This window comes from Mytilus trossulus, chromosome 7 (assembly GCF_036588685.1).
Source record: "Mytilus trossulus isolate FHL-02 chromosome 7, PNRI_Mtr1.1.1.hap1, whole genome shotgun sequence".
Lineage (NCBI taxonomy): Eukaryota > Metazoa > Mollusca > Bivalvia > Mytilida > Mytilidae > Mytilus > Mytilus trossulus.
The window spans coordinates 51,374,734-51,390,740 of record NC_086379.1 but is presented as its reverse complement, the minus strand read 5'-3'; positions in this window follow the sequence as shown (position 1 = coordinate 51,390,740).

Genomic DNA, 16,007 nt, shown 5'->3' with positions numbered 1-16,007 from the left:
TGCCAAATTTCATTAAATTAAAATGGTTATTTTAAAAGAAAGGGTTCGTGTTGCTTATTCTTTAGTTTTCTTTAATGTTCTATGTTGTGTCATGTGTACTATTGTTTGTCTATTTATCTTTTTCATTTTTAGCCTTAGCGCTGTCAGTTTATTTTCGATTTATGAGTTTGACTGTCCCTCTGGTATCTTTCGTTCCTCTTTTGATTATGTACAGAAATGTTAGCATATGCACTGAAATGAAACTTTTGTTGTTGAAGCCCTTTGATATATAAGAAAATTGTAGAAAGAACTTTGACTGAAACACATACAATGACATAAGCATATTAAAATATATATTTTACTGATCACTGTTTGCATATCCATCAACTGTATTGATACAGTGAGATTTAAGTTCAACATTTAAAAAATTTAAAAATAGTCTACTTATAATAATTCATGTAAGTCGTCACACTTGGAAATGTATAAGGATAGGAAACAGGCGAGCTTTACATATAAGAGCGTAACAAATAAAAATACTATTATTTCCTTCTCGAAATATTAGCTATGATGAAAACTAAATATATAGACTTTTTAGGATGTATTTTCTTTTTTGTGTTTTACGTATTAGTACCACAGTTTCAAGCAGGTAGGCAATTTAAATAGTGAAATGAAGCAGTTGGTGTTTTAAATCAAAGTTGGGGTTAATGGAAATCTGGAAATTAGTTTACGCTCTATATACAGTTATATATTTTTTTATGTTTTGTTTGATTTCATTTCATAGATGAAAAAAAACATATGTAAGTCTTCGTTTCAACCTTAAGAGAAAGATTGTTAGCTTGCAAAATCAGTAAATAAATTTGTTCTTCCTGGTGGCTTCCCTGTTTCACTTTTGACATGCTTTTTTATTTGATAACTGTACACGATGAGCACTTGTTATTCCCATATCCATTTTAAAAACCAAATTAAAGAATGCATGTATACAAACTTTTAATGTGATCCAGTTATTGTCTTGCAAGATAATATAGTAATAACAAGCGATGCTTTTACAGTATTAAACTTAACTGACTGTTAATACATGGTCCAAGGACACAGTTATCTTCCTTTTGGTTTCGTTGTCTACGAATATAGTCCCTAGTGTAAACAGTGTATAACTTGCATGTTTTATTTGATACACTTTCCCAATTTATTTCTTGATATTAAATGCATGAAATATTAAGTAGGGGGATGTAATTACATGTAAAAAAAAATTTGGTGCTGAATCTTTATGTTAAGTAGTGAATTGGTCCAGTTCTAAAAGGTCAAATTTTATCACGTCTGAAGCTGTCAAACTGAATTTTACACCCCCTTAACACAGAATTGTCAATATTTTGAGTTAGAGCTGGTAGAAGTTTCTATAATTGTGATAATATTTGTCTCACTGGTAGTACACTACACTGTAAAAATCTTTTTGAGAAAGAGCAGGTGCGATTTATTCAATTTGAATTTATTGTCTAAAAGAAATGCTCTACGAAATAACTGTGTTCTCGGGCCACATGTAGCGATATTTGTTTTTACTAAGTGTCTCATAAGTCTACATAAGGCTGGATATTTGGTAATTTTATTTTGTGGTGTTTATGTAATTGTGAATATATATATGTCTGATCAAATATGTGACACTATGATAAAATAAATCATCATTACTATAAAAAAAAACATTATTCAAATACCATATAATACTTGTATTTTTATTAATTTTCGAAAAAGGGAAAAAAAATCATAATTTGTATTGTAACTTCACAATGATATTTATTAATGAATATTTACTGTTTTCCAGTTTTCATGTTATTATTAATGTTAATGCATGTGTTGTTTATACTGGAAACAGTCTTGTTTGTTAATTATGGTTGCAAAATTGATGTTATAGGTATTATATCTAGTCCTTCGTGTAACTCGGTGAATGTGATGAATATTTTCAACTCGACTCCTCGACGAAGACGAAGTCATGGTCATCGTCATGATACACCACCTTCTATGAATGATGTCTCTATTAATGACGACTTGCAGCCATTTATTCAAAAACCGTTAGGTATTCATCACATTCGCAACAAACTTTATTCATTACCCTTTTCAAAACTTCATTCTCTGTTCAATTTATGTTTGGAATCCACTGTTACAAACCCTCATTCAAACCAATACAAACTTGAAGCTATTATTTCGAATATTGCAAGTCACAGACTTTTCAAGCCAGTCCGCATTGGAAAAGATGAAAAAGAGAAAAGATTTCTCCTTAATCTTTCCTTTGTCAACAAAGGTCTTGATGGCGTCAATGTAGACAATATCTTTCATCATAAATTAGTTCATTCAAAAATACCTCCTTATTTCAAAGATCAGTCTGTACCAATCATTTCTTATACCTATACCAAACCTATTGCAACTAAAATTTTCATCTACCAACAAGTTTTGCAGGACCTCGATATTGACGACTTCAAGTTTAAACCTCCTGATTGCATTTGTGCTAGTTTCCAGTTCACATATAATCCTTCTGGCCACGTTATTATCGGTGACCTCAACATTGTTAATAACACTTCTCTTCGAAATGTGTTTCTAAAGGTCCGAAATATCGTGAGCCTAAATCCATCATTTGGAAATACAACTTTAAAATTTTGATGGATTCAGTCGAGGATTATGCCAGGCAAGGGGCTAAGCGCGAGAAAGAAGACGTAGACACTCCAAATGGATTAAGGCAGCGATGTCGTTCATACAAATCAGAATTAAGAATCTGAATAGGTCTATCAATGCCCATGCTACGTCAATCTTTAACGACCCAAATGTTGCAAAACACCTATCGTACCTCCATGACAAATATGTTGTTGTCCCCGCTGATAAAGCCCCAAACAACATCGTTTTTGTGTGTAAAACTCATTACATTTACTGCTTGATAAACGAATTAGGTATTGACAATTCACTTGGAAACTCAACATTTACCCTCACGACACTTACCAAAAAGGAAATCCTGGATAATCATAGGTCTGTTCTATGTTCCTTCGGAATTTAAACCAAAGACGAAGAACTGGATCTTCCATCACTGTATTGGATACATAAACTACATAAATGTCCTTACAAACAACGGTGTATTGCTGGGTCTTCCAAGTGCTCCGTGAAACCACTTTCTAATTTATTAACATATTTTATCAGCAATCAAAGACGGACTTCAAAGTTATTGTGGAACTGTCTATTCTAGAGGTGGCGTGAATCAGATGTGGATACTTGAAAATTCCAAAGATCTTTTAGAGTACATACAATCTAACTCTCTTTCATCTTGTAACAGTTTTAAAACATTTGACTTTTCTACTCTTTACACAAGTTTTCCACATTCCAAACTAAAGGACAAATTGAAAGAGTTAGTATTGCTTTGCTTCATAAAAAAGACTAGCCAACGTAAATACAAGTATCTTGTCTAAGGGAGGGATAAATCCTACTTTGTGAAGGATCACTCTGATTCAAACAAAAAATTCTTTGAAACTGATATTATTAAGATGCTTGATTTCTTGATTGACAACATATTTGTTACGTTCGGAGGACGGGTTTTTCAACAGACTGTCGGCATTCCAATGGGAACAAACTGTGCCCCTCTACTTGCCGACTTGTTTCTTTACTATTATGAGGCAGACTTCATGCAGGAACTTCCAAGAAGAAATACAAGAAGTAAGCAATATCATTTAACTCTTCTTTCCGCTATATAGATCATGTTCATTCACTAAATATTTCAAAATTTGGTGACTATGTGGAACGAAGTTGTCGGTGCCATATGGTTTTACCCTTGTCCGAAATTCCGTAATTCCGTAATTCTGTAATTCCGTCATTCTGTCATTCCGCAACAAACCAATATACGGACTTTTTTTTCTAAACGCCTTCAGATATTGGGCTGCTTTTTGGTATGTGAGTTAACCATGATGGCTAACAGATCAAGTTTAATTTTCCTTTTGCTCCACAAATTTTAGTCGAAATTACAGCTTTTGGGCTTTGAGATATTGTTGAAAATCACAGTTATCTGGACTTTTTTTTTAAAACGGCTTCAGACATTGGGCTGATTTTTGGTATGTGAGTTAACCATGATGAGTTACAGGTCAAGTACACGTTTCGTTTTGCTCCGCTAATTTTTGCTGAAATTACGGGCTTTGGACTTGGATAAATTATTGAAAATCACAGTTATATAGATTTGTTTTCAATACGCCTCCAGATTTTTAGCTGATTTTTTATATGTGAGACTACTATCATGTTTGTGTCCACATGTACCTTCTACTTTTGTATTCCCCATTTGTTTATACACGTTATTAACAAAATTGATATGATGCAGCCAAATGTTGCTTTCCGCTGTGAATCTCCGTAGAAAACTCTTTAGAACATTTAAACTGCAACTAGTTGTGTTTACTTCCTAAATTTAGTAACATAGCTATATTTTTTATAATGTCAATTTCATCATGAAACACTTTCTCCACAATCAGGGTTTCAGTAAGGGATGAAAATAAGTTTGACATTCGTGTTACGATTTAAAAAGCTATCAATGTATTAGTTTAAATTGCAGTATAAAAACAATATCAGGTCAATGTCATAAAAGTATAACAAAATTGTTCTCGGCGCAAAACTGGGATAGGGCTCAGTAGAACCTCGCTCTTCACCAGTTTCTCAGCCTCATACAAAAAAGTCTATTTTTCTTTCATTGACCTAATTTGTACAGGCCGTAACAGAGAAGTGATCGAATTGGTGTTTCTTTACCGTCAAAATTAGCTACGTTATCGACAAACTTAATTGAGTAGTGACCCAACTATTGGTACTTTAACGTTAAAAAGATTGACAAAGCTGATAAACTTTCATGTGTCGATAATCAAGTTTAATACCGATAATATTGAAAATAATTCTAATAATATGAAACAAAATATGTCCATGCACCATTTCGATTGGGCGAAAAGAAGTCATTTCTTCAAATTCAGAACAGAAAAAAAAGGTTTATTGAAGGACGTCTTGGTAGTATTATTACCTTTACAATTTTACCCAAAACTAAAAGAAATATACTGGTAAATAATTAAAAAGGTGTTTGATAGGAACAAAGTCCTTTATTTTTTCGGACTACAAATACTAGATAATGGATCGGCTACAAAGTAACAACACTTGGTCAGCACCTCATAAGGAACATTCATGCCATGTTTGGTTTCATTCCATTCAGTGGTTCATAAAAGAAGACATTTGTATGTATTTCCTGTAGGGTCTAATGTTACACTAAGTCCCCCGCTGGCGGCCATCTTGGATGACTGCTCGGCTACAAAGTAACACCACTTGGCCAGTACCGCATAAGGCACATTCATGTCATGTTTGGTATCATTCCATTCGGTGTTTCTCTAGAAGAAGTTCAAAATTTAAAAAGTTTACGACGACGGACGCCAAGGGATAAGAAAAGCTCACTTGGCCACTCGGGCTAGGTGAGCTATAAAACGCTTCGGATCTATGAAATCAATAAAGTGTTGGTGTTTGTTTAAATCTTTTTAAATCGAGCCTCCTTAAGTAGTATATTTTAACCAATAAGCAACATATTCTGTAGAATACAGTTGCTTGGGGGGAAAATAGAAGAAAAAAAAATCTTTTAAAAAGGACATATTCCTGATACAAATTCACGATAAAATTGCATTTGACCATTCTGCCAAATTTCATTAAATTAAAATGGTTATTTTAAAAGAAAGGGTTCGTGTTGCTTATTCTTTAGTTTTCTTTAATGTTCTATGTTGTGTCATGTGTACTATTGTTTGTCTATTTATCTTTTTCATTTTTAGCCTTAACGCTGTCAGTTTATTTTCGATTTATGAGTTTGACTGTCCCTCTGGTATCTTTCGTTCCTCTTTTGATTATGTACAGAAATGTTAGCATATGCACTGAAATGACACTTTTGTTGTTGAAGCCCTTTGATATATAAGAAAATTGTAGAAAGAACTTTGACTGAAACACATACAATGACATAAGCATATTAAAATATATATTTTACTGATCACTGTTTGCATATCCACCAACTGTATTGATACAGTGAGATTTAAGTTAAACATTTAAAAAATTTAAAAATAGTCTACTTATAATAATTCATGTAAGTCGTCACACTTGGAAATGTATAAGGATAGGAAACAGGCGAGCTTTACATATAAGAGCGTAACAAATAAAAATACTATTATTTCCTTCTCGAAATATTAGCTATGATGAAAACTAAATTTATAGACTTTTTAGGATGTATTTTCATTTTTGTGTTTTACGTATTAGTACCACAGTTTCAAGCAGGTAGGCAATTTAAATAGTGAAATGAAGCAGTTGGTGTTTTAAATAAAAGTTGTGGTTAATGGAAATCTGGAAATTAGTTTACGCTCTATATACAGTTATATATTTTTAATGTTTTGTTTGATTTCATTTCATAGATGAAAAAAAACATATGTAAGTCTTCGTTTCAACCTTAAGAGAAAGATTGTTAGCTTGCAAAATCAGTAAATAAATTTGTTCTTCCTGGTGGCTTCCCTGTTTCACTTTTGACATGCTTTTTTATTTGATAACTGTACACGATGAGCACTTGTTATTCCCATATCCATTTTAAAAACCAAATTAAAGAATGCATGTATACAAACTTTTAATGTGATCCAGTTATTGTCTTGCAAGATAACATAGTAATAAAAAGCGATGCTTTTACAGTATTAAACTTAACTGACTGTTAATACATGGTCCAAGGACACAGTTATCTTCCTTTTGGTTTCGTTGTCTACGAATATAGTCCCTAGTGTAAACAGTGTATAACTTGCATGTTTTATTTGATACACTTTCCCAATTTATTTCTTGATATTAAATGCATGAAATATTAAGTAGGGGGATGTAATTACATGTAAAAATAAATTGGTGCTGAATCTTTATGTTAAGTAGTGAATTGGTCCAGTTCTAAAAGGTCAAATCTTATCACGTCTGAAGCTGTCAAACTGAATTTTACACCCCCTTAACACAGAATTGTCAATATTTTGAGTTAGAGCTGGTAGAAGTTTCTATAATTGTGATAATATTTGTCTCACTGGTAGTACACTACACTGTAAAAATCTTTTTGAGAAAGAGCAGGTGCGATTTATTCAATTTGAATTTATTGTCTAAAAGAAATGCTCTACGAAATAACTGTGTTCTCGGGCCACATGTAGCGATATTTGTTTTTACTAAGTGTCTCATAAGTCTACGTAAGGCTGGATATTTGGTAATTTTATTTTGTGGTGTTTATGTAATTGTGTATATATATATGTCTGATCAAATATGTGACACTATGATAAAATAAATCATCATTACTATAAAAAAAAACATTATTCAAATACCATATAATACTAGTATTTTTATTAATTTTCGAAAAAGGGAAAAAAATCATAATTTGTATTGTACCTTCACAATGATATTTATTAATGAATATTTACTGTTTTCCAGTTTTCATGTTATTATTAATGTTAATGCATGTGTTGTTTATACTGGAAACAGTCTTGTTTGTTAATTATGGTTGCAAAATTGATGTTATAGGTATTATATCTAGTCCTTCGTGTAACTCGGTGAATGTGATGAATATTTTCAACTCGACTCCTCGACGAAGACGAAGTCATGGTCATCGTCATGATACACCACCTTCTATGAATGATGTCTCTATTAATGACTTGCAGCCATTTATTCAAAAACCGTTAGGTATTCATCACATTCGCAACAAACTTTATTCATTACCCTTTTCAAAACTTCATTCTCTGTTCAATTTATGTTTGGAATCCACTGTTACAAACCCTCATTCAAACCAATACAAACTTGAAGCTATTATTTCGAATATTGCAAGTCACAGACTTTTCAAGCCAGTCCACATTGGAAAAGATGAAAAAGAGAAAAGATTTTTCCTTAATCTTTCCTTTGTCAACAAAGGTCTTGATGGCGTCAATGTAGACAATATCTTTCATCATAAATTAGTTCATTCAAAAATACCTCCTTATTTCAAAGATCAGTCTGTACCAATCATTTCCTTTACCTATACCAAACCTATTGCAACTAAAATTTTCATCTACCAACAAGTTTTGCAGGACCTCGATATTGACGACTTCAAGTTTAAACCTCCTGATTGCATTTGTGCTAGTTTCCAGTTCACATATAATCCTTCTGGCCACGTTATTATCGGTGACCTCAACATTGTTAATAACACTTCTCTTCGAAATGTGTTTCGAAAGGTCCGAAATATCGTGAGCCTAAATCCATCATTTGGAAATACAACTTTAAAATTTTGATGGATTCAGTCGAGGATTATGCCAGGCAAGGGGCTAAGCGCGAGAAAGAAGACGTAGACACTCCAAACAGATTAAGGCAGCGATGTCGTTGATACAAATCAGAATTAAGAATCTGAATAAGTCTATCAATGCCCATGCTACGTCAGTCTTTAACGACCCAAATGTTGCAAAACACCTATCGTACCTCCATGACAAATATGTTGTTGTCCCCGCTGATAAAGCCCCAAACAACATCGTTTTTGTGTGTAAAACTCATTACATTTACTGCTTGATAAACGAATTAGGTATTGACAATTCACTTGGAAACTCAACATTTACCCTCACGACACTTACCAAAAAGGAAATCCTGGATAATCGTAGGTCTGTTCTATGTTCCTTCGGAATTTAAACCAAAGACGAAGAACTGGATCTTCCATCACTGTATTGGATACATAAACTACATAAATGTCCTTACAAACAACGGTGTATTGCTGGGTCTTCCAAGTGCTCCGTGAAACCACTTTCTAATTTATTAACATATATTTTATCAGCAATCAAAGACGGACTTCAAAGTTATTGTGGAACTGTCTATTCTAGAGGTGGCGTGAATCAGATGTGGATACTTGAAAATTCCAACGATCTTTTAGAGTACATACAATCTAACTCTCTTTCATCTTGTAACAGTTTTAAAACATTTGACTTTTCTACTCTTTACACAAGTTTTCCACATTCCAAACTAAAGGACAAATTGAAAGAGTTAGTATTGCTTTGCTTTATAAAAAAGACTAGCCAACGTAAATACAAGTATCTTGTCTAAGGGAGGGATAAATCCTACTTTGTGAAGGATCACTCTGATTCAAACAAAAAATTCTTTGAAACTGATATTATTAAGATGCTTGATTTCTTGATTGACAACATATTTGTTACGTTCGGAGGACGGGTTTTTCAACAGACTGTCGGCATTCCAATGGGAACAAACTGTGCCCCTCTACTTGCCGACTTGTTTCTTTACTATTATGAGGCAGACTTCATGCAGGAACTTCCAAGAAGAAATACAAGAAGTAAGCAATATCATTTAACTCTTCTTTCCGCTATATAGATCATGTTCATTCACTAAATATTTCAAAATTTGGTGACTATGTGGAACGAAGTTGTCGGTGCCATATGGTTTTACCCTTGTCCGAAATTCCGAAATTCCGTAATTCTGTAATTCCGTCATTCTGTCATTCCGCAACAAACCAATATACGGACTTTTTTTTCTAAACGCCTTCAGATATTGGGCTGCTTTTTGGTATGTGAGTAAACCATGATGGCTAACAGATCAAGTTTAATTTTCCTTTTGCTTTACAAATTTTAGTCGAAATTACAGCTTTTGGGCTTTGAGATATTGTTGAAAATCACAGTTATCTGGACTTTTTTTTAAAACGGCTTCAGACATTGGGCTGATTTTTGGTATGTGAGTTAACCATGATGAGTTACAGGTCAAGTACAAGTTTCGTTTTGCTCCGCTAATTTTTGCTGAAATTACGGGCTTTGGACTTGGATGAATTATTGAAAATCACAGTTATATAGATTTTTTTTCAATACGCCTCCAGATTTTTAGCTGATTTTTTATATGTGAGACTACTATCATGTTTGTGTCCACATGTACCTTCTACTTTTGTATTCCCCATTTGTTTATACACGTTATTAACAAAATTGATATGATGCAGCCAAATGTTGCTTTCCGCTATGAATCCCCGTAGAAAACTCTTTAGAACATTTAAACTGCAACTAGTTGTGTTTACTTCCTAAATTTAGTAACATAGCTATATTTTTTATAATGTCAATTTCATCATGAAACACTTTCTCCACAATCAGGGTTTCAGTAAGGGATGAAAATAAGTTTGACATTCGTGTTACGATTTAAAAAGCTATCAATGTATTAGTTTAAATTGCAGTATAAAAACAATATCAGGTCAATGTCATAAAAGTATAACAAAATTGTTCTCGGCGCAAAACTGGGATAGGGCTCAGTAGAACCTCGCTCTTCACCAGTTTCTCAGCCTCATACAAAAAAGTCTATTTTTCTTTCATTGACCTAATTTGTACAGGCCGTAACAGAGAAGTGATCGAATTGGTGTTTCTTTACCGTCAAAATTAGCTACGTTATCGACAAACTTAATTGAGTAGTGACCCAACTATTGGTACTTTAACGTTAAAAAGATTGACAAAGCTGATAAACTTTCATGTGTCGATAATCAAGTTTAATACCGATAATATTGAAAATAATTCTAATAATATGAAACAAAATATGTCCATGCACCATTTCGATTGGGCGAAAAGAAGTCATTTCTTCAAATTCAGAACAGAAAAAAAAGGTTTATTGAAGGACGTCTTGGTAGTATTATTACCTTTACAATTTTACCCAAAACTAAAAGAAATATACTGGTAAATAATTAAAAAGGTGTTTGATAGGAACAAAGTCCTTTATTTTTTCAGACTACAATATGTACCGTATGTGTGATGGATTTGAATTCAATCAATAACTTTGAAATGTTTTCTCATATGTATACACAAAAGGGAGGACTTGTATTTTGTACTTCTGTTAGAATATATCTTCGTCTGTTTCACATGCCAAACTTTTTCTAGTATAGTTTAAACGGGAAAATGTTGTTGAGATTTTTTTAATATGACAAAATAACGAGCAAAACTATTTCTTGCAATTGTACACACAGAGATTTTTTTTTTAGTAAAAATCAGTAAAAAAAAATCTCCAAAATATACCATGGCTAGGACCTGACAGTTTTTAGCAGTGTACAAATAAAAATCGTCCGGAAAACTGCGCTTGCTGTCATTTTGAGGGATCATGCAACATTTCACCTATTACCCATAAACAACATAGGTTCTCAATTACTAACAAAAGTTATATATTAAGATAGTTTCAAATCAGAGTAAACATATTAACTTCCTTATATAAAGTCGAGGTTACACATAGTTAGTTCTTAAAACGTTTGTATCAGGGAAAACATTTTTCTTTGACTTTTAAAACATGTAGGGGTAACGGATTTCCTAACCATTCACTTATAATATACCGTATTTCTGATTTTTTGTTCGATAACGTAAATTATACGACTTCTTTGACTTTTAAAACATGTAGGGGAAACGGATTTCCTAACCTTTCACTTATAATATTCCGTATTTCTGATTTTTTGTTCAATAACGTAAATTATACTACTTTATTTATGACTACGTGAACTTGTGCCATTTATTTTTGCTGGTCTTTAGGAAGACAATTTACAATTGTGCAGTGAACCGGGTCACTTATACATAACCTTATAATTCTGTTTGGAAACAGAAATAAATTACCAATATATAAATATACATGTATGAATATACATGTATTATATGTCGTGTACATGATTGGATTTTGTAGATATAACTACCGCACAGAAAAAGTATCATGGATTTCGAGGCTTTCATATTCAAGTTTTTGAATTCTACCCTTTTGAAAACCTGTGGAGTTCTCTACAGTTCCTTAAAACATCAATTATATTTTTGTAAATTGGATGCCGTCTCCCTGAACATGCTTACACTTAAGTCATATCTTTTCATTTTCATATTGTTTCCCTGTTTGTCTCTGTTGTCTTGATTGTTGGAACGATTAGTGGTATCTAACAATATTTACGAAAACTTTCAGAGAATTATGAATATTTCTTCTCTGTCAGATATGGATCATTACCAACGATAAAATGAAATGCCGTACATCACATCTTATAGAGGTTTAAATTTCAAATATTCGTCAATAACTTAAGATAAAGAGCAATTTTGTCTTTAACATTTCAAATGTTAAGGGGTACATTTGTATTTTTTTGCTGCGATTTGAAAGAAATTTATCTCAGTTTTTCTGTGACAAAGTACAAGCATAACCGTACGGTTACCTATAGTTGTTAATGTTTGTGTTATTTAGGTCTTTTCGTGGATAGTTGTCTCATTGGCAATAATACCACATCTTCTTTTTTATATGTCGGTATTGCAACAATAAAAATGAGAAACGAAATGGTGAATGTGTCAAAGCGACAACAACCCGACCATAGAGCAGACAACAGCCGAAGGCCATCAATGAGTCTTAATGAAAGTATGTATGATTGACATAATCCCGGGGACATTATAAACAGATAGGTACATGCATGAAAAAGAAAAGATATGGGGTGTTCTGTATCAGACGAAAGAAAAACTATTACAGTGTTGAATCCTATAAATATTCACAGTGCAAGCACTGTATAATAAATAATTGGTGATTTCTAAAATTAAATGAACCTGGATACAGTAATGCAAATAATTCTTTATTACAACTTTCAAAGACATAATGTATAAACTACAGCATGTACAGTGCAATTCGTTCTTGTTGTATGTAAACGTAAGCTATATTTGCCTTTTCATGGAAACGAAAGTAAAGAGATTATAGACGATATATGAAGAAAAAAACTTCGACTTAAACAACGAAAACTTATACATTGGACATGAAATATTTTGTAGATGAAGAAAATTAAATCATGTCACTTCTGAAATAAGTTTGTCGATAACGTAACTTATTCTGATGGTAAAGAAACGCGAATTCGATCACTACTCTGTTACGGGCTGTATATGTATGTTACAAGATGTGCTCATTATTCTGAAATTAGTTTAGACGCTAAATTTATATGTTACAGTAAATAGATGAAATCAGGAATTACACTTAGCAGAGACATATAATACAATGTAGTACATGTCTCTGCCCGTAGTTACTAAATAATTCGGTAAAAAACCAGTAATTATTCACTTGGGTAAAGCTGATGATCGTAATTAGATTCACGGTCATCCCAAGATGGCGGATGAAAAATCAGGTAGTATCTGTATTGTATGTTATAGTGTTTCTATACAAGCATAAATTGGTATGAAGTAAATTTGTAAAAGATTCACACGGAAATCACAAATTACTACCTAGAAATGTGTGTAAAACAGGAAATTCGATTTGAAAAAAATCCCTAAGATGACCGTAAATTACAATCGAGATGACCGTAACAGTACCAGCGAATCAACACAAGGGTTACCGTATTGGTTAAAAGATAACCGTAATTTGTAAAGGGTGACCATACTTTTTAAAGGATGATCTAAGAACTATCCGTATTTGTATTATCCCTTTTTTTGTATCAAATTAATAATCATGTTGCTTGGTATAAAACGTATTTATAGCATAGCATTATTATTCTATAGCTAGAAGAAAAAAATACGTGCTTCAAATACATAGTTCACCATATGTATCTTTTTTACGGATACATATATATATAATTTTTTTAATGAACCTACAACAGGAAAAGCACATGAACAATCAGTGAATGCAGGCAACAAACGCGCGATTAAATGAAATCTAAAACTTAAGGTAAATTGATAAATTGGGTGCACAGCCTCCAATTACAAGCCATTTTTTTTAATTCTTGGATTCCTTTTAATGACATTCAATAAATACACCGTATGTTTACATGCTCATGCGTGTACCCCCATATATATATATTATCATCATCAGAAAAAATATTAAAATCACAATTTCTTCTTTGAACGCCATGAAATAATATTCCACGTAAATCTGCATATAAAGGACAGTCCAAAGTAGTCTCCTTTCGATTTTGAAACGTTGATTTAATTTACATTTACAGTTTTAGATCATATAAATTTAAAGGGAACCACTTATTATAAGACAATGACAATTGGTATGAATTAGATTGGCTTTGGTCTAGTTACATTTAGAATATTTAGCCCGGCACCTTCAGTCACAATTCATTAAATCTGTATGTTTTGTATAGTGTACCTGTTAAAATATTACACGTCGAAACTGTAATCTTGAATGGGACCAACCGAATTAAAACTATTTACGGGTTTCTATTAACATGAGTAGCACGACGGGTGCCACATGTGGAGCAGGATCTGCTTACACTTCGGGAGCATCCGAAATCACCCCCAGTTTTGGTGGGGTTTGTGCTGCTTAGCCTTTAGTTTTCTATGTTTTATGTTCTGTACTTTTGTTTTTCTGTTTGTCTTTGGTTTTTTTTTAGCCACGACAGGGTCAGTTTATTGTCGAGTTTTGACTGAGTTTGAATCTTCCTTTTGTATCTTTCGCCAAATTTTTCAAGTAATGTCATTTTAGTTCAACATTTGCATACAACCATAACATTTACCAATGATTAGATATATCTCTGAGTCAACAGTCTAAAAAAATCAAATAATTTGTTTAGATATTTATCCTTACATGAGTGTTTTTGTGTTCAGGATAACATTATAAGTGAAATACGTAAAGCCCACCAAGTTAATATAAGCGGAAATATATCAGTTTTTAGTAAGACCGTATGTTTTTTTAAATAAACAAAAACTGTGGAATTGTAATATTTATGATATAAAGGATTAGCATCTTTTATTACGTACAATATAACACTTTTTAAAAAATCACAAACATGATTATAATAGGGAACTGACAAAGGGTAATGACCAGAAATGAGTATCGGGAGAAATCTACAAACATAATGAAACCGGAAAATTTGTCTACATGTACAAAATTTAAATGATGATTGTACACGGAAACAAAATCTTATGACCAAAATTTATTATAATAAGTCATAAACAATGATTTTAACATGATATATCCGAAAACAGGAAAACTTCTATTTAGACTTTCTGAAGTTATTAAAGTTTATTTATAAATTTCCACAGAGCCTGAGAAACAACATTAGGAAATAATTGTTGATATAACAAAGTCGAGTTAGTGGAAGATTCAGGTACAAGAGATTTCCATCTAATTATTGATTCATTAGAAATTAGGAGGCGTAATATTATTACTATTGACAACTATCTAGTTCAAAAATAAAATAAATGTGAAACACAATAGGTCATCGTACATTACGTGATAAAATGTGATTCGTAAGGCGACTTTTCTTTTCCTTCAGAAAAATACACCCCAATAAACGCATTTTTTTAAATTTAAAAAAAAATAATATTTTAAGTTATTGTATCAACAATTGAAAGTAAGGTTATTCGTCGAGTCGAGTTTCCCTCTTTTATCTTTTAAGGTGATAAGTTATAATGTATTTCACGTTGGCAGAAAACAGGATAACTTTATGAAAATACATTTTAGTTGTCTCGTAAATTTTTTAAACTAAGAGAGTATATTCTGTAGAAGTTAATTGATATGATACATGTACATAATTTATCACTAAAAACATCTAGTCGGAAAGTAAACAAATATCCACAAAATACACTCAAAATTACACCGAAACGCCAAAACACAATTCAATTCCTTCTTCTTTAATATAGTTGAACGAAACACATTGTGTGTGCGAATTTCGTTTTTCCTAGTATATATGTAATTGTTGCGTTGGCAGGTGAAACTCATGAATGTCAAATTTCATCGGAAAATACAATTTGATATTGGAATGCCTGCCGATTGCATTTACTTTATCAAAAGTACAGATTATTCTTCTAAAACATATGACGCTATTATAAATTATTAAATAAAACAACTATTAGTCCTTAATAAAAATAACCAGTTACTTGGGTAAATTAAATATCGCATACTAGTATAAACAAATTACGAATTGCAAGGAATATGTTGGAATAACAATAAGGAGATCTGATTATCGTATGAATGCCAATGAGACCACTAATCTAGAGTCGCAACTATATATAATCGTACGTGCTGCCCTTAAAACCTTAAAATGAACAAAAATCATACAATATAATGTGTTTACA